Source organism: Carassius gibelio, chromosome B16 (assembly GCF_023724105.1).
Source record: "Carassius gibelio isolate Cgi1373 ecotype wild population from Czech Republic chromosome B16, carGib1.2-hapl.c, whole genome shotgun sequence".
In the NCBI taxonomy this organism is placed as follows: Eukaryota; Metazoa; Chordata; class Actinopteri; order Cypriniformes; family Cyprinidae; genus Carassius; species Carassius gibelio.
This window is the reverse complement of record NC_068411.1, coordinates 22,837,839-22,857,721: the sequence shown is the minus strand read 5'-3', so window position 1 is coordinate 22,857,721 and position 19,883 is coordinate 22,837,839.

Here is a 19,883-nt window from a genome sequence, read left to right as displayed (position 1 = left end):
AGTGTCATATAATCACTCTACTGTAGTTCGCCGATTATGTAAGAGGGATTGAATCATCTGTTTCCGATAATATGAATGATGTATTCATTTCAGACCCCAGAAATTCCCATTAGAAAATTGAACGGAGACTCTGCATCCCCCTTCTCCCACCACAGTTGATGAGTTCCCACAATGCATTGCGATGACACCCAGAGCACCACCTCCCTATTCATTAACTAGACACAGGGAACTAAACAAAACATCAAAGAAAGAGGAAAAGTCACACATCCTTAAACTAATCCACATTCTACTCCATTCTCAGCAGTCTTCTCCAGATTCTGTGCATGATGCTCCGTTAGGGAACTCAGCTTCCTCACCTCTTCACCATTGCTCTGGGCAGATCCCTTTCTGCCCGCCTCATTACTTCTGCATAGCTTTCTCTGACTATATTTCAGTCTAAGGGACAATTTACAGCTCACTGGAAAAGGGGACCGAAGGGAACATATGTTAACAATAATGGTGTAAAACATGTATAAGATGCTTTAAATAACCAGTACAGCAAAGAAATGTCAGATAGGTCAGGTCAAAGATACATGAGTAAGCTTCAGGATGTCTATAATTGGTCATATAGATGTGAAATTGGACATTACATTTGACTGCATGATTTGCATCAATGCAACTGTGTTTTACACAGTCAAATCTCTGGAGCGAGGTGTATAATGCTTCCTCAGAGGGAACCAGCCCCCTCGAGCTTTCATGCATAGTGTGTGGTACGGAACGCATTAATTATCTGATAAATCCAAGGTTTTTGCATTTATTTATGTCTTTATCCAGACATTATTTTTCTAGCTAAAATTGTGACAGCTTAATAAAGGGATTTTTCATGCCGGCCAACCCCACCGAGCGCACAGCAGGCCACACGCTGAAATTGTGAGGACCATTAATGTAAATCAGCCATTTTAATTTTTGTCACACTGGAAAAGTGCAAGAGGCGGGAGAAAAGCCAATATGAAAGCCATGATTCTTCTGATCACATTATCAAATTCTGCAGAATTTTCTCAGCATTTTGTGCTGGATTAGTCACATTGTGAAAAAGAAACATAGACAGAAAGAACAAAAATAGTCATAATATGAATGTGAAAGTGCAGCTAAGAATGGAGAGGAAACACAAATGTTTGACCTCATGATTATTTGCAGTAGTTTAATGAGATGTAAATAACATCATGTGATCAGTTATGATGTTCACAAGTATGAAGGTCAAAAGGGGTTTCTGAGAACTACAAAAACAAGCAATTATGATTTGTTCGGTGATAACTTGCCATTTGTTGCCCTTCAAAAACTCTCTAAAACAGCATTTCTAGGTGCTAGTTTCCAAAATCCATCTGCAAAGCAGAGCATTTAAGGATGGAATATGCATGAAAACCATGTAATTTACTCACATTCATGTTGTTCAAAAACGTTTTCTCTATTCTGTGGAACATAAAAGCAGCTATTTTATTACTATTATAGTATTTATCTATCCATTTATCCATCCATCCATCCAAATTCATAACTAAGTTTTCACTCTTGGGTGGACTATCACTTTAAGACCAATGAATATTAATCATGTATATTATCAGTAATCATTAATATTAACCATTTAGTCCCAATACAAAATGGAACAAGTAAGCTACTAAAAATGTTAAAGTTTTTTACATGTTGAAATTGTTGAATAAGATCATCTTAATTAATTGAATTAATTTAGGAAGCCACAAAATAAAAATAACTTAAAGGGGGGGTGAAATGCTCGTTTTCACTCCACATCCTGTTAATCTTGAGTACCTATAGAGTAGTACTGCATCCTTCATAACTCCAAAAAGTCTTTAGTTTTATTATATTCATAAGAGAAAGATAGTCTGTACCGATTTTTCCCGGAAAAACACGAGCGCCTAGAGGCGTGACGTGTGGGCGGAGCTAAAGAATCACGAGCGCGAGTAGGCTTTTGTGTTGAGCGAGTCTGGAAGCTGTGACACAGATCCAGAGGCTGAAATTTAACAAGAGCAGCATCAGCAAAGGCTTCTCTATGTGGTATGTACTGAAACTGTATATATTTGCTTAGCGGTTTTGGAAAATGACTAAGTTCCACTTTGTCGTCTTTTTTTTTTTTTTTTTTTTTTTTAAGCTGTACATGTGGAAAGTGCAGTTTGATGACAACATCGCATGTTGTTTACTTGATGTGCTTACGCGCCGATAGCTAAGTTGACAACACAGAGATATTTGAAGCAGTTTTACTCACCGCCTGCGGTTCCAACACACGATCGTGACCCTTTTTCGTTGTGATTGCATTATCCTTAAGAAATAAACGATGTGCAAATCCAGCGTCAACCTGGGCCTTGTTTTTAAAACAAGCATCTTCGAAATGCAGGGGAACAAACACAAACACAACTCCGTTGATGCTCTGTAAAAATAAACTCCATCCACTGGTCCCTCAATGCTGTTTCTCTTTTGGTAATCTGTGCAGGGTTGTCTTGCCCTGGCAACCAAAAACACACTCCTTTTGTGACATTTCGCGACGCTCTCGCTCTGATCAGTGATTGTCTGTGCACAGCCTCTCTCTGCTCTGCTATACGGGAGCGCGCGATCTTCCGGCAGACGCGCCCTTAGCACCCATATAAGGAAATTCCGCTCCATCTAACGTCACACAGAGCCATACTCGAAAAAAACTTTCCGAAACTTGTGACAAACCGGAAGGAGTATTTTTGGAACAGAAATACTCCTTCAAATGTACAACTTAATTTTTGAAACTTTGTCCATGTTTAGCATGGGAATCCAACTCTTTAACAGTGTAAAAAACTCAGTATGCATGAAATAGCATTTCACCCCCCCCTTTAATTATTTGAAGGTATTCAAAAAGGGTAAATTGCTTGATGGCCAACAAGTTACAATATAAATTTACATTACATTACAAAAGGAAAGGAAAGGGCGTGATGTGTGGCATCCCATACTTGTATTTTGTACTTTTGCATTCAACCCATCCAAGTGCACACACAGCAGTGAATGAACAAATGCACACACACATACGGAGCAGTGGGCAACCAATAGGGGTTTGCTCAACCCTTGCCTTGCTCAAGGGTCCCGTGGTATTGACGTTGGAGAGAGCACTGGACATTCACTCTCCCCCACCGACAATCCCTGCTGGACCTCAGATTTAAACCAGCGACCTTTTTGGTTACAAGTCTGACTCTGTAACCATTATGCCACAACTGTAACTATTTAGGAATAAACAGTTTCATCCAGAACTACACTGATTGCAAAATGACTGCCCATTTTTCTCTGGAACAGATTCTCAGCCCTTCAACATCTATCCCATTTGGGGGACAAAGAGTGTTTTGGTACAGCAAGTACATCAGCCAGACTCCACAGGGCTCTGGAAATGCAAAATTTGTCACCCCGTGGGCGGCTTTCGCTGTGTGAAAGGTTTGCTGAGGCAGACTCTCAGGAGACACTGGGTGACGGTAAGATGTCATTCTACTGGTTGGCAGGTGAAAGGGGAGGCTTATTCCCAGCCAGCCTATGATTGATGTGTTATCTCTCGCTCCATTGGCCACTTGCATTTTAAATGGAAATGTAGATCTGAAGTTGTGAGAAGTAGAAAGTTTGGTGCTGGGAAAAGAGCAGTACTGGAGAAATGTAAACTGTGCTGGAACAAAATTAATTTCAAAGTTCATTCCCATGCAGTCAGGCATGTTACATAGACATTGAGATAGATTATGATTTCTGACTGCTGTTATTGTGTTCACAAACTGGCCTTGATTCGGTTGCATTCCAAAAAAATATATATATATATTAAAAAAAACACCTTTCAGCTTGGAAAACATCAAGACTATGGCATATGATTCTGACAGGAAATATTCCAGAGCATAATAATGAATGGACTCTACAACAATATGCAGATAGGTATGTAGCATACAGTAGAGTGTATCTTATGTAGAAGCAGATGAAAATGTAGCATTTGGTAGACGTACTAGGTGAGACTGAGAAAGGATGTTACATCATCAGTTTTACCATTTAGAAAGTTGTGGATTTTACTCTAAAATAATATTACAGTTTCAGATAAATACTGTGGGGTTGTTAAAGTCAAAAGTGTTGCAATTATCCCCAGTCTCCCATATTTCTGTGAATTTTCTGTATAAATTATAGAACACTGATACAAATAGAAGCATTAGCACTAATACAAATCTGCATTTTTTTTTTTTTATAATAATGTGCCATGCAAGAAAGTTCCATCATCCATATGAACGAATGCTTGTTTGCTGAAACTACAAAAATATCAGTTATCACATAGAGTGTCTGAATAAATTTGCAGAGGCTCATTGCAGCTATTGATGTCATGATGCTGTGAACAGTTGTCATTCACACAGTGTCTCTTCTGTGGCCTTAATTACAAAGATGGGTTCACATTCATGTTCACTTCACATCTACACTCTCTAGGAATGAGCTCACTCAAGCTGACAATATGAAAAAAGCCCCAGAGTATGCTTAACTTCTGCCCTTTTCATGTTGAGTTGGTTGTTTTCAGGATGTGGTGACATACTGCGAGGTTTTAAGCTTAACAAACAGTGAAGGCTGGGAGTTTGTTCCACTGCAAGGAACACATAGAATCCATAATTTGGATGAGTGAGTTTGTTCCCTCAAATGTGAGTGCACGGGCGGCAGATCAGAGTGGTCAGGCAAGGCTGTAGGTATATAAGTAATGGGGTGTAAATGGAAAGCCCTAAGCAGTCATGCAGTCTGCACTGTTTCCAATCTTTAAAACCACCAAAATAACAACTTCCTCAATGCTAACAGAAAATCCTGTGATGTGGACCAGTGGATTTGTGGGAGGGAAGATAGAAAAGGGCACTACTGGCCAGACTAGCAGATATTAAGGTGGAAGATAAATGTTTTTCATTTGCTAGATTAATAAAGCTTCCTGTTCAGGGCAACCAAAAGCCTCAAAGTACTATGATATTTAAACCTCAAAATAAACATTTTAGAATTTTGAAAAAAAAATGATGACATAATATGAAAAGGAAATATTTAAGACGACATGCATAATGACAACCACATTTAACAACCGAATTAAAGTGCCCCTATCATGGATAATTAAAGGTTCATGATTTGGGAGTTCCCAACAACAGGTTGACATGCATGATCAAAAAACACTTTCATTGTGTTATAATATGCAATTATTTTTACCTTACTTGCTCAATGATTCTCCCAAACAATTAGGTCAATGATTCATCCAAACCACACTAATCTGTGGTGATTGGTCCAAACGGTCTCCTTCTCATTTCATCATGCTTGGAAAGCCTGATAAACAGCATTTGTGAGCACAGTGCTGCTTTGTGTACAGTGTTATCAGGGAAACTGCTGTTTCTATTTTTTAGTAACAAAGAAATGAATCTGCATTTTCATTCAGACTAATGCAAAAAGTGTGACAAGTGGGTGGGCAATATGCTCATGTTTCATGTTGACGTCAACATGAAACGCCTCTGGATTTGTTTTAAAATACGTTCTTGTTTTAATGATTCACAGTCAATCCTTTACACACGGTGCATTGTCAGATTGAAAATCTTGCAGGATGTTCATTCACTTGAGTTTCAGAGCTGCATTACACACTACATGAAAGGCAATTTTCAAAACTAACTAAACTGAGCAATTACGTATTTGGACGTTTATGTAACTTTTGTATCCGCGCGATGCAAGAATTCACAGTAAGCTTGACTCATTTGTGTTGCCAGATCTTGGTAGAAAAGAAAAGGTTAATCAAAACAAACACACCCCAAAGCAGCCTTCCAAACAAACAAAGCAATACACCTGTTGATGGTAAACTAGTTAAAATTGCAATAAGAAATAAATATGGCAAGTCTTTGGATGCCCATTATTTTGGTTTGACCATTATTATGGTCAAAATGTTGCTGTGGTTCCCACGGTGTCATTAAATGTCTGTTCCTACACACAATGATAATATAGGGGTTCCACTCTGGCATTTAAATGTGGCTGTGACTCCTGAAACTTTACATTGTGTATTTGGGCTAAGACTCTTCTATATTTATAGGTTAGTAATCAAATAATCAAATTCACTTTGTAAAATGTATTTTAATGTCCTTATTAATTGAAGACAGTAATAGTAGTAGTAAGTATTATTTTATTGATGAATGAAACAATATTAAAATAGCAAATAAAATTAATTCGTATTAATTAGAAAATATACAAGCAGTGCATTTTCAGTAATGCTTTTAGACACCGTTTTATTTTTAAGAAAACTGTGTCTTTTGAATAAGCAGACAGGTTGAAATGCTGAACCAACATGCATTTTGTGTTTTGACTGTGATGCATTGCTCCTCTTCATAGAAACTTGAAGCCTGTCTCTGGTCCCTGTATAATGAATGCGTTAATTAGAGACAACAGACAGAAACACGGCTCGGACACATCTCTTCTACTTGGTGTGTCACTGAAGCACGACTAGCAGGCTTTGTTTCATTACACCCATAATGAGGAGCCAACACTAACAACTGAACCGAGGCCTTTTTGTTTAACATATACATGCTCATAATCACCTCATGAAAATGTTCAGAAACACATGCCAATTTAAAAAAAAAATATGCAACAACCGCTGCATTTTTGTTTGGTTGGAGGCTACAGAGGCGATAATTATCCACTTCTGTGTTCATACAGTATTATATAGTTTGTATGCTGTGATAAAAGCCGGTTTCATTTCTATTTCCTGATAGCACTGGGTAATCTAATCCTTGGAAAGTGTATTTGTGATTTTCTTCATTACTCTCCATTAAAAGGTTTTTATCAAAATATGTGCTTATATAGTTACTGTGCTTGTGCATGTGCTTAATTTACATATGCAATTTACATATTTGCATAGGAAAAACTGTATTAGCATTAAATGGAGGCTAATTATATTATAAGGAATAATATACATTTAGCCGGTCAACAGGGCAAAATAAACCTTGTATCATCCTTAAGGGACTTGTTTTTTAATAATGAGTGTAGGCCTACATTGTCGCAGAAAGCACATGACAAATAAGTAGTCAAATTAGTATATAAAATGCTGATTCATGGTTATTTTATTATGCTGGATGAAAGATAAAGATATGTTGATAAATGATCTTCATTGTTTCACCACTCTAAGCTAGCATTATTTCTGTCTGTTTCAAAGCAAAACCTCCTTTGAATAGCATCAGGAAAGACTACAGAGCTTTACCTTTTGAAGGACTCTCTTCCTCCTGCCCTGGCAGGATTATTCATGAGCATGTCTCCTGGTTTGTAATTGCTTAAATTGTGCTCTTCCATTAAAGGAACTAATTAGCGTTTATTGTTTGTGTGGTCGACCTGCTCACTGTCTCTCCCTTGTTCTCCTCCTCGTTTGTTTTGATTTTCGTGGCCTGACTGTTGCTGTCAACCCAGAATCTGTATGGTGGGGGCTTTGGCTGGGCAATTTAGTAAAGTAATGTTTCATTAATGATGTTACACATCAAATATTAAAGGCGTTATTTTTTTCTTTTCTTTTCTTTTTGAAGTGGTGTGCTATTTTAGTTTTCTTTCACGCTGTATTGTCTTTGTAAACATATTGCTTCTTTTATTTTTCTTATCATTGAGCATAAGCCTATCAATGACAATCTGTTGCAGTAAGGCTGTCAATCTCGATTGCATGTTAAGTTCATTAATGGAAAGCGTCTCAGGTTACGCATGTAAACGTGGTTCCCTGAGAAGGGAACAAGGCACTGCATCCTCTAGGGGTCGTTATGGGGAATGCCTTCAGCATGACCGGTGTCTGAAGCATACATATAAACATGACAATAACATTAGCTGGTGACAGCCTGTGATGTAATCACCTGGCGCGACCACAATAAAATGGGTGCCGGGAGAACACGTTATCCACTTCTTGTCTGAAGCTTAAGTCAAAAGCAGGACACAGCGTCTCATTCCCTCCTGAAAGTGAAAGTTGTGACATATGGTAACCCACACTCGGCATTGGTGCTCTGCATTTAACCTATCCAAGTGCACACACACAGCTGTGAAAAGTTAACACACCGTAAACACACACCCAGAGCTGTGGGCAGGTATATATCAGCACCGCGACTCAAATCTGTGTCTTCCGGGTTACAAGTCTAACTCTCTAACCATTAGGCCGCAGCTGCCCCCTTTTCAGGGAACCATGATTACATACGTAACCTGAAACGTTCCTTTCTGAGGGAACTTCGAGCACTAAGTACTAACTCTACCATAGCCATGGGAGTTTCCCCAAAGGACATCTTTATGTATCCCCTTGGGCCGAATGCCTGAGCTGCATACCTTAAAGAACATACCTGTTAAGGGCTGAGCTAGGAAGCCCAAGCTTGAAATCAGATATATCTAGAAAAGACACATTTTCCCCATGTCACAAGTTAATTTTCCTCTGTGCCTCAGTAATGGAGGGTCCTGAACCATGGGGAGCTGATGGCTGCCCCCTTTACTCAAAAAGAGGCAAATGAGAGCAGAACTTTTTCTTAGAAAAAAGCTTGCAGTGCACGCAACTGTCCATTCGAGGACATTGCACACATGCTTTTCACTTAAACAAAAGATGCAAAGATTGTGTGTGTCATCAGGTGTCAGTTAACGAGGACACAGATGCACACACTTCTTAAACACATTACTAGTGCTTGCCATGGTAAAAAAGAATAATTGTACCTACTGGAAATGCACGCTTCAAAAAATCATACTGAAGGTCATACTGAAGGCATTGCTCATAGCGACCCCAAGAGGACGCAGTGTCTCTTTCTCTCAGAAGAAAACCATAACATTGACTCCATATATGCCTTATTTGTATTCCTAGTTCCCAAATGTATAATATATGGAGATTTTTTTTTTCTTTTTACTATTTATAATAAATTTCTGTTTCAATAATTTCATATCACATGATCCTTCAGAAATCATTCTAATATAGTGATATGCTGTTCAAGAAACATTTACTATTAGTATTATTTTTACTATCAATATTTAAAACACTTGAGTACACCTTTGCATGATTCAAAAAGATCCAAAGATCAGCATTTATCTGAAATAAAAAGGTTTTGTGATATTGTACACTATACATTAAAAAGCTTGGAGTCAGTATAATTTCTTTCTTTCTTTCTTTCTTTCTTTCTGAAGGATTATGACTGGGGTAAGGATAGTAAAAATGTATCTTTGAAATCACAGGAATAAAATATATTCAAATAGAAAACACTCATTTTAAATAGTAAACATATTTCAGAATTTACTGTTTTTTACTGTATTGTGTTAAATCCAGGCTTGAAGAGCAGAAGTGACTTCTTTAAAAAAACATGACAATTCTTACGGTTTAAAAACTTTTGACTGGTAGTGTACTATATGCACACAGTATGTTTATTCTAATGCTAAAGTGTATTTTCACATTGCTAAACCATGTTGAACTCTAGCACAGAGAAAACAAAAAAAAAGGATCAATTGAAAAGTCAATACAATCTATAAGTGCTCTGTATTAAAGGGACAAAAATGCATAGCACAATGCTATGGGTTGTATTAATATAATTAACATACAAGCAAGATTGTGACAAATCAAAGGGGAAACATTAAGCTGTTACCTTGCTCGTGTCAGTTTTTCAACACCGGCAAATCTCATGTTCAAACCTCAACTCTGACTTTTTATTTTCCATAAAGCCTCCTGAGTCTGAAACTGTTTGCTATAAAATGGTTGTCTTTATGAGAGCTGTGTTCCCTTGAGAGCCTGTGAACGTGTGTAGTCGACCTCGCTGGACTGCTGCTGATGAAAGCTCTGATAGCATCTCACCTTTAAGGGGATGAAATGGTGGCTGCAGAAGGCCTTGTATTTCTTCACTTTCAAAAGGTACTTTGAATATCTATGCAGGATCAAACAGATGACCCAATCACTCAAAGCCAACAGAGAAGCGGTGCACATGGGGAAGTGGGGCTCTCAAGCTCCCGGGCAAACGGAATCTGTCAAACAAACCTGACCTTCAGATAGCTCAAAGGGGAAGGAGAACAAAGTTGTAGATAGCTTTAGTGGAGATTGTGTTTGAGAGATTTAACAGCCACAAGCTATAATAAGAGTTCTCTCCAAGTGCATAGTAATAGGCCCGCCTGATTCAAAGGTTTCTTGGATGATTCATTTAACTTTAAAGATGAGGTGCTAGATAACAAATAATTGTCTCCATGTCTCTTTTATGATGATTTCTTCTTCAACTGATGAGAGAGATTAATCCAAAATCATAACCGCCAACACTCTTTAGACCCTCTCAACTCATTTTGAAGTGTACATCAGGGGTTTTCAAAATGGAATAGAGGTCCCACTAGGGTCTGCATGCACAGGGGTCTGTGAGTGAAATTATTAATAATACTTTTAATAATAATAATAATCATCATCTTCATGATTCTCAATATATTATTATTATTTTAGGACTTTCAAAAGACATTAAATATGTTTTACAAAATAAAACTACACTTTTACTCAAATGTACCTCTTCATTCTGCTTTGCCAAAAAAAAAAAAAATTTCAACAATGGATGGCAATAGTAACAGAATCTAATAGAAAAACATTATATAAATATTTTCAGGTTTTTTGCACAGACCTATTGTATTCTGTCTTTACACATCAATGTATCATCATGAGCCACATTGTTAAATTTGGATTTGTCTGTGCATGTTTTTTTTTTTTTTTACTTTCATAGATTCTGTTACCATTTCCATCCATTATACGACTGAGAGACTGCAACAGCTGAAGTGAAAAATCATAATTTGTGTTCTACTGAAGAAACAAAGTCACCTACTGTACATCTTGGATGCCCTAGGGATAAGCAGATAAATGCCAAATTTTCATTTTTTGGGTGAACTATACCTTTAACACTCCTAGTTTTTAACTGTAAGCTATAAAGTGAAGTGACATTCAGCCAAGTATGGTGACCCATACTCAGAATTTGTGCTCTGCATTTAACCCATCCGAAATGCACACACACAGAGCAGTGAACACAAACACACACACTGTGAGCACACACCCGGAGCAGTGGGCAGCCATTTTATGCTGCGGCGCCCAGGGGGCAGTTGGGGGTTCAATGCCTTGCTCAAGGGCACCTAAGTCGTGGTATTGAAGGTGGAGAGAGAGCTGTTCATGCACTACCCCCACCCACAATTCCATCCAGCCCGAGACTAGAACTCACAACCCTTCGATTGGGAGTCCAACCCTCTAACCAATAGGCCACGACTTCCCCTGTTTAGCCCTACCTAAAGCATTTTTACTTTATAGGTAAAATATATCCTATCATAGTAGGTATAGTTTGTACAATATTCAAAATAGTATAATATAATTAATATAATATACTTATATTTGGCTGCCTTTATATTTAAGTAAGGCTGACCTTCACAAGGGTATTTATTTGAGTATCTTAAGCACAAAACTTTGTAAACCCCTGGTATATATTAATGAAACATTTCTTACAGACCTCATGCTGATTCATGGTATTTTCTATCTTCATCCATAATGCTCATGACAAAACCTGGCCTCTTGTATCTTTACATAGAACATCTTGACACAAGCTTTGAATATAAATCTGACTGAGCTCCACTCTTGCTCTACACGTATAGTGCTACACCGATGTGCTACTACTGCTCTCCACCCAGGATCCACATGTCAGAGGCTCATCCTCCCAACAGATGCTCTCATATCCAGGACCTTTGCCAACACCACACGATCTATACAAGCCACCCCTGCAGCCATCTGTGACCAGACTAAGATATTAAGTGGCTGAAAAGAGGAGAGAAAGGGCCATTCTGGTGAGAGGTGAATGAAAAATAAAATATTTATAGGAGAAATTGAATCAGCCTTGGCTCCTCTCTTTTCCTTATTATTGAATAATGCATAATCCACAGTCTATTGCTTCCTTGAGGGAGGGTGATGTCAATGCAGGCCATGCCTCAGACTGCCCCCCTGAGCTGCAGTTGCCTGCTACGCTCCAGCAAGCTCTTGTATCTGTGTCTGATAATACCTAATGCAATTATGTGATGGAACAGAGCCGCACTTGCCTGTAAGAGGACACAGGAAACATTCCACAGAGGAGAGCGCATGTGAGGAGGACGGCTTTTAAATTGAAATCTTTATCAAATTAAACTGACTCTTATAATTGCTAAATTTTATAGTTGCTACGCAAGTTAAATGAATACTCACCCTTGTGTGCTTTCCTTTTGGGAAATAATGTAAGGTGGGTAGGGCTAAACAGGCAGTAATGTAGAAGCAGACATTGATCTTCTATAGTAGGCGGTGTTTCGCCACACTATTTTGTCATAAAGTGTCTCATTCCAAAACAAGTCATTTTGGCAGATTGGCTTCAATATAAACAGTTTTTAGACTAACATAAAAGCTCTGATTTGTGGTGAAGTAAAAGTTTTCTGAAATGAAAACGATCTATTAAAGTGCAGATATGTGAACAATTGAAGTGCAGTAACAAATTAAAAATATTTAATTATTGTACAACATGGCATATTCTAATATAATGCAACATGGACTTTCACAATACTTTTGTTGTTGCTTGACAGATTCTAAAAAATGATTATGATCTATGTGTAATTTAGTACATTGGGCAGGACATCCATATGCTCACCTAAAATTCATCGACTTCAAATATGGATTATCATTTGAGATATGTACAGTATGTAGTAGCAAGCTTACATTGCAGCTCAATCTAATGTTAGTCTAGAAAAAAGTGTGCATGTTTGTGTGGAGTGTGTCTGACGGTCTGTACCACTTGTAGCCTATGTGTGTGCACTTGCACTGTATTGGTTGTTTTTATGCAAGTTATTGTTGCTGATTGCGTGCCCCCTTTGTTAGTTATGGTATGGTGCCGGCTCTGAGATGGAGGAACCGCTGCAATCATTTGCTCTGAAAATATTTTGTCATTTTTGGTCATACAGTTAAGAGTAATGCATCTTTTGTATCTGTAAAGACTCTATGTTTATTCGTGTGAACTCAGAATAACAATGAAATGTTGTGCTTTTGTAAAATATTTAAAGCAAACATAACGTGCTTTCTGCCATCTTTTACTCTTTGAACTGGAGCAAGTTTTTTACTTCGAAACTCTGTGGATGCTTGCCTTATTACAGACATGAAAAATATATCTATACAGAGTAAAACTTTTAAATTAACATATTCAAACAGAAAAAAAAAATATTCTCACATTATGTAATCCATATGAAACATGCATTCAAGTGCTCCGGAGATGAGTCACTGTCGCAGATTTGATCTCTTAAACCAAAAACAGAAAGCACTGGTGTAACAATAAGTTACGATGTTAAAAAAAATTAAAACGTTAATGCAGTGTACTTGCTGTTTTTCCCTAACAAATTCATAATTATTATATTTGCCGCTGCACCGTGGTAAGCCGTTTTTGCATGTGCTTGAGCACTTATTAGGCTATGTAGGCAATTAAAGGCTCATTATTATTATTTATACGGTTTATTAATAAAAGTATGACTAATAGTCGACTATTGCTTAAAATGAACAACTTCGAGTCGACCAGAAAAATCTTTAGTCGAGGTTCAGCGCAAATGCATATTAAACTTTCATTCTCTCAAAGTGGTACAATGTCATTTTCCACTTTTATCTAATGTCTAATGAGCAAATGTGTGAATACAAAAAAAGCTAAATTATCTAAATCTCACAAGCCATGTGAGCATTGCCACGCAGTGACATGCAATCCATTAAAAATATGATCAAATTAGCACTGCTGTGTAGCTAGGCAGGTGGTTGCTGCTGATATTATCCCGGTAGGCCATCAATCTCGCTATGCAAACGTAGGCATTCCCAAAAGAATAACCCGAAACAGAATCTGAGAGAACCTGCCGTGTGAGAATGTTCAACCTGCACATAAAAGCCTGTAGAGGAATAACAATTCAATATAGTAACCTATTAAACTTTTTCTGAGAACAGGCATTTGGTTGGAGATAAATGCTCCCTGTCAGGAGTGTTTGCATCTTTGCGGTTCCATTTGTACTGGCTCCTAAAATAAAGAAATTGCTGCCTCCCATTTGCCTTCAGCTGAGAAGAAAAGAAATAGTCGATATTTGCTCCTTGGGACCTGGGAGATGACGCAGGCATAAATCACCCAGCATGCACCTGTCCAAAGCATCAGGCACAAAGTCATGTGTCATTGCGTTTAGGATCATGCTGTGACTCCCCTGCAGTGATGAATCAAAGCACCTTGTGGTGACCTGAGAACCTGCCCCGCACCTCAGGTTTTTCCACAGCTACCAGGATCATATTCACACACTCTTTTTGTACACCAAAAAGAGGAAGATGGAAGATACATTTTAGGCATCTTTCAATTTGGTGTTTAACTATACGTTGTTCACTCACTAGATTTATTTGTAAATTGATTAAGCAAGTAATAAAGTCCCCAGACAGTTGTCTGTTTGTTATTAAACCAAACAACAGGTGAAAGGACGTGCAAAGGAACAAATAAGTAGAAATACTAGAGAAATACACTTTTTATGCTTGTCTGAGATACAAACTCTATAAACACAAAAGGAGGTTGTGCTTCGCTTGTCATCTCATTGCTTTGTTTGAAGTGCCACGGGCTAGTAAGAAATCATTATGAGAAAATGGAGTTGTGAGAGACAAGAAGAAATCGATGTTTTCCCTCCGTACACAGTTCTCTGACTATCACAAACTACATGTTTAGCATTCCCCGGAGTGAACAGTAGCCAGTTTTACCGTTTTTCTTCTGGTTTGTTATATATCTGGAGCATCATTTGCAGTTCTTTTGATTCCTCTTTGCTAATAAGTTCATTAATTCTAAGATTTAGTTGGCTGTGTCAAAATGGAATAAATTACATTAAAGCTGACTGAATCTTACCACTGAAGCAACAAAAAAACACATACACATCATGTATTGGTCAGTAGAAAACTATTTTATAAATACTTTTTTTTTATTGTGTATCTAAACTACTGTATCTAGACTTTTATCTGGTCCAAACTCGTCCACAAATATTGACATGTATGAAATAGTTTGAAGTATTGATTATTAAACTATATGTGTATGAAAAACCAGGTTGTTTAAAAAGCATTCGGCAACTGTAATGTTCTTTTTTTTTTTTTTTACCCACAGCGGTGCACACAGAATTGCTCCATTTTGAGTTGAGAGCTCAAAACATGCTGGACCAGCCATGTACTGACACTAAACCAATTTTCAGAGCATTTTAAGACTGGACAGTGTCTGTAAATGTCACAGTTTTAGTAAAGTGTGTAGACACAAGCTGCCGAAAGTTTCAGTTGCACAATTACAAAGCCATTTACCTGGTTTGATTTCATGTTATACTGATTATAATAATGAAGAGATTTTTCATGCTTGGCTGAATCACCGTTTATCACCATTATGGTGGCATATATGTCTGCGTACATTTTGAGGAGGAAAACTATTTTTGATCATTTTCAGCATTTTATTGTGCATCTAAACACACTCAATAACTCTACCACAGAGATATGCAATAATAACAGGTGGGGACCAGAAAAAGTCAGTTTAAAATGTTGGTCAACCAGAGTCTCTAATCTTCTGCCTACAAAGATTTTTATTGTAGAACAAGCTACAAGCATTTCTGAAGATGGGCCTGTAAAAACACAGACTGGAGAAATTTGTGATCACCTCATGCTGCAGGTGTGTAATTGAAAGAAAGCATGTGGCAGGGGCTTGTGGGTGGAACAGATTACCAATTGTGAAAGTGCCCATGGGAAAAGCCTTCACATAGCAGTTATATTATATTGCTTTATATTTATCTCTGGACTGACTCTCTAAGCCAGTTACCTTTTTCAACATCCTGCAACAGAAAGATAATCAGGCTTTCTAAAATCATTATGCACCTTCCTATATGCATTACATTTTTACCGATATTACATATTTAAGCATGTCTTTTGTTTTTCCACTTTCATAATTAGCATGCCAATCTTACCAGAAGTCTGCATGATCCAAAACTTGACGTTATTAAATTTAGATTATGAATATGTGTAAGCACAGACTTACAGTATTTGAATACAGATATCATGTTTTGGTGATTTGGCCTAGTTTAAAACAAACTAGACCTTATGGAAAACTAATGATGAACTGTTTTAAATCCACTATAAGCAACAAATAAAACTTGTTTCCTCTATTGCATAGTGAGTAAAGTGAGGCTGTTTCCACTTAAAAAGACCACAGTGATAGTAACAACTGTTTATGCATCTAATTGACACATCAAGGTCTTGGCTAAAGAGAAGCCTTTAAGGGCTTTGCATGTCAATGCAGATTATCTTGAGAGGGAGATCTTTAATTTGTGTTTTACAGACTCTCAGAGGACAATTCATGCTCTCAGAGAGAAGAACATACCACCAGAGCCACCAGGGAGTCACAAATTAGTTTCTTTTAATGTGCTTTCCTTTCAACAATCAAGTTCTATTTCTTTATTAACATTTCAACTAGAGTTTTTATTCTATACATTGAAGTTAAGAGGGTATAAACTCTTCATTGAACATTTTAATTCAAAGGCTTTGTTCAGACAGGCAGCACAAATCAAATCAGCCTAAATCAGTACAGTCCAAACTATATCCATATGTGCTTTGAAATCCAATTAAAATTGGATTGTTTGGAACGCATCTGCAGAACAGATCAGACACAAGATATGTAATGTTATACGAAATGTGCTTTATTGACTACACTATTTGGACAAATAGATCAAATTTCACCACTTGCAAAATGACAGTGTGGTTTTCTAAAAAATGGGATATGAAATCTAAATCAGATTAGTGTTGGTTGCTTGCCATAGGATTCTGTTCCCCAGTGTTTCCTTTAAAAGGAGATTCTACTATTGATCAAACTGATACTGTTTAAGGTCTGTCCCTATATCAGTTTAAGCCACTAAAATAGCATCTCTCACTATAAGGGAGGGGGAAATAATTTCCAACAGTCATAGGTATAGTTTCTTAAAATTTTAACTCAACCTCGTGTTGTTCCAAACCTGCTTAACTTTTTCTTTTTCTTCTGCAGAACACAAATAAGAATATTTTAAAGATTTTTGTAATCCAAACAACATTTTTCATTTTTGAGAGAACTACTACATTGCTATAAGGCCCCATTGGAGGTTGGATCTGCACCACTGATAACTTCCTTGAACATCAAGTATAGAGTGGTCCAGATCTGCTTTCACATTGTGTTATGTAGAAGGACATGAGCTTGTATACACAAAAACACACCAAACTTTGGCACAACTTTCCTATTCGGAAAGACTATAGAAAGTGTTTTTCCTGCTATGAAAGAATCAGTCAAACTCCATTTTACCTTGCCAACATCAGATATCGAACTAAAGTGCACAGCAACCCACCTCTTAGTATTTTCACTATGATATGTGAGCCGAATAGAAGGTGTAGAGACTTTCTTTGGAAATGACCACAGGGATCTTTACTCAATCTGGCAAGTGGTCCTTTACTAAAGGAACTAGTCCAAGCAGTGCAGACGAGTCAATAAACAAAAGGCGATGCGGTGCAGAGGTGGTCCGCCCCGGGTGGCTGTGAACTCAACACCAGTCTGGTGGCCTACACATCAAAGGCAGAAACTGGGACTTTCATCTAGTGCTGAAAATGAATTATTCATAATGAGTTGTCGCTGGCCCCCTCCGGCCACTCCTACCTATTACCCCTGCACAGATTTTATTTTTATGCGGAAACTACATCTCTTTAAACCCTTTCAATTTCAAGTTCACAAATTAATGCTTCTAGTTTTTTTTTTATATGGTTTATTTGCCATATTTGCATAGTTTGAGTTTCCATCAGCTCCAGTAGGAGATCAGCTGTTACAGATGCAGGGTTGGGGAAGCTACTTTGAAACTGTAACTGCTTTACATGTAAAACGCAGCAACAGTGTTGACTTCAAACTTGAGTGAGTGAATTCTAATTAAACTAAAGCATCTCATCACACTGTTTTCTGTGAATCTGAGTTTAGTTGAGAACAGTCTGTTACACATTTTGCAGAACAGGAAGTAGGAGGCGGGAATCAGTGAACATTTAAAGACTTTAAAATAAACAAACACAAAATGAAAGTAAAGCGGCAGCCCTTCACGGACAACCGCTGAACACAGATAAAGTCCAGGCCTGGGTCCTTTCTCCTCTTCCACTGTCGTCACTCCTCCTTTTATCCTTCCAGAGCTCCTCCATGGGACTCGAGACCGGTGAGTAGCGCAGGTGTCGCTCATTACCATTAAACTTCACTGGCCTCCCTCTACTTCCTTGGCTCTTGGCCCCGCCACACTTGTTACACAATTCATTAGCTTTGTTTCCACCCACCTACATTTATGCACATTTTGGGGAATCTCATAAAAAAAAATGATGCGCATAAATTCTAAAAATGCGCATTTAAAACAGTTGAGTTGGATAAACATTCATATCCGATAAGAAATGTTTTACAAAAAACATTTACAGAATAAATTCCACTTCATGTGTGTAGTAACTTGAATAACTAGCAGACCAAATGTTGTATTGGTTGTTCTGAAATACCTGAGCAAAGCTCGTCATCATCCATAATTATTGCGTTTCCAAACAGCATCTGCCTCCCTAAGCAATGACCGCATTTATTGCATTTTTTCTACTCACTTTGAGGAGCAAGTAATTCATCATATATGAAAATTATTATATTAAGTGGCTTCTCTTAGAGATATAGGGCCAGTTTATCAGGAAGTGACAATTTTGTTCTCTTTGACTCATTGGATCTCTTTGACACAGTGCTGTATTTGCAAATGTTTTATGCGATATTCCAGTTTTGCGCACAAGTTAAATTCAAATTAGATTCAGACGAAAAAAAATAAGAAATTTGTCTAAAAACTCCGTTATAAGTTGGTCTCCCAGTCTGACCATCTTAAAAGTACTCGAAACCCTTTTAAAAACAGGTTGACATCAGCGCCAATAGCCTCGCAGGCAGAACATCAATATAGTGCCATTATGCTTTATGCGTCCCAAGTTCAACTCTCATTCCTTTCCTGATCCCGCCCCCCTCTCTCTTAATTTATATGATGAAACAAAAACTGAGACAAACACGGAGCAGAAATACATTATTTAGAAAAATATTAGTAATAAATATTGTAATATTATGTGGATCTATAGAAACATATTCACAAAGCTACTCGTTTCATTTACGTGATCCCTAGAATGAATCGATCCCTAAAATGAATCACTTCCAAATATTATATGGAACAGAGATGTCTGATTATTACAAGTTTTCTCAGTGCTAAATCTGCATGTGCAGTATTATCTTACGAAAATAACAATGAACATTTTGAGCTACTAAGAAATGTGGGTCACTACTTTTAGTGCAAAAAGTTAGTTAGCAGCATCAGTACTTTTTGTTTGTTACTCCCCCACTCAGCACAGATGGAGAATCTGTTAGCAAAGAAAACAGGATCAGGTCATATGTACGGTATGAAATACACAGTGCTTCTGCTCTGTCTGGAGCATATTTTATAGTGTGTAAACAGAGCAAGAACTTATTTGGATTACCCAGCCTTACGCACTCAGTCGATTACACCAGAGAACCGGCCTCACTTTGAGCTCATCACCTGGCCCGTGTGTGAGTGTGTGTGGGGCCGAGAGAAGCAGCTCCATATAAATCTGACACTTACTCTGATGTGGTTAGTTTCTCCCTGATGATATGCAAATGCTTAATGATTGATTCAGCGGAAAGGCTGAATACTTTTTGCATGTGGGAGGTTGTAGAGAGAAGTTCAGAAACAACTCTTGGAGTTTTCTCTCTTACACTCAAAGCAGTGAATATTCAAGGTTTAAGAAAATAAAAAAACATACTTTAAGTTTCAGCTATATAATGTGTAGTAAATTAAGCTCAAAGGGG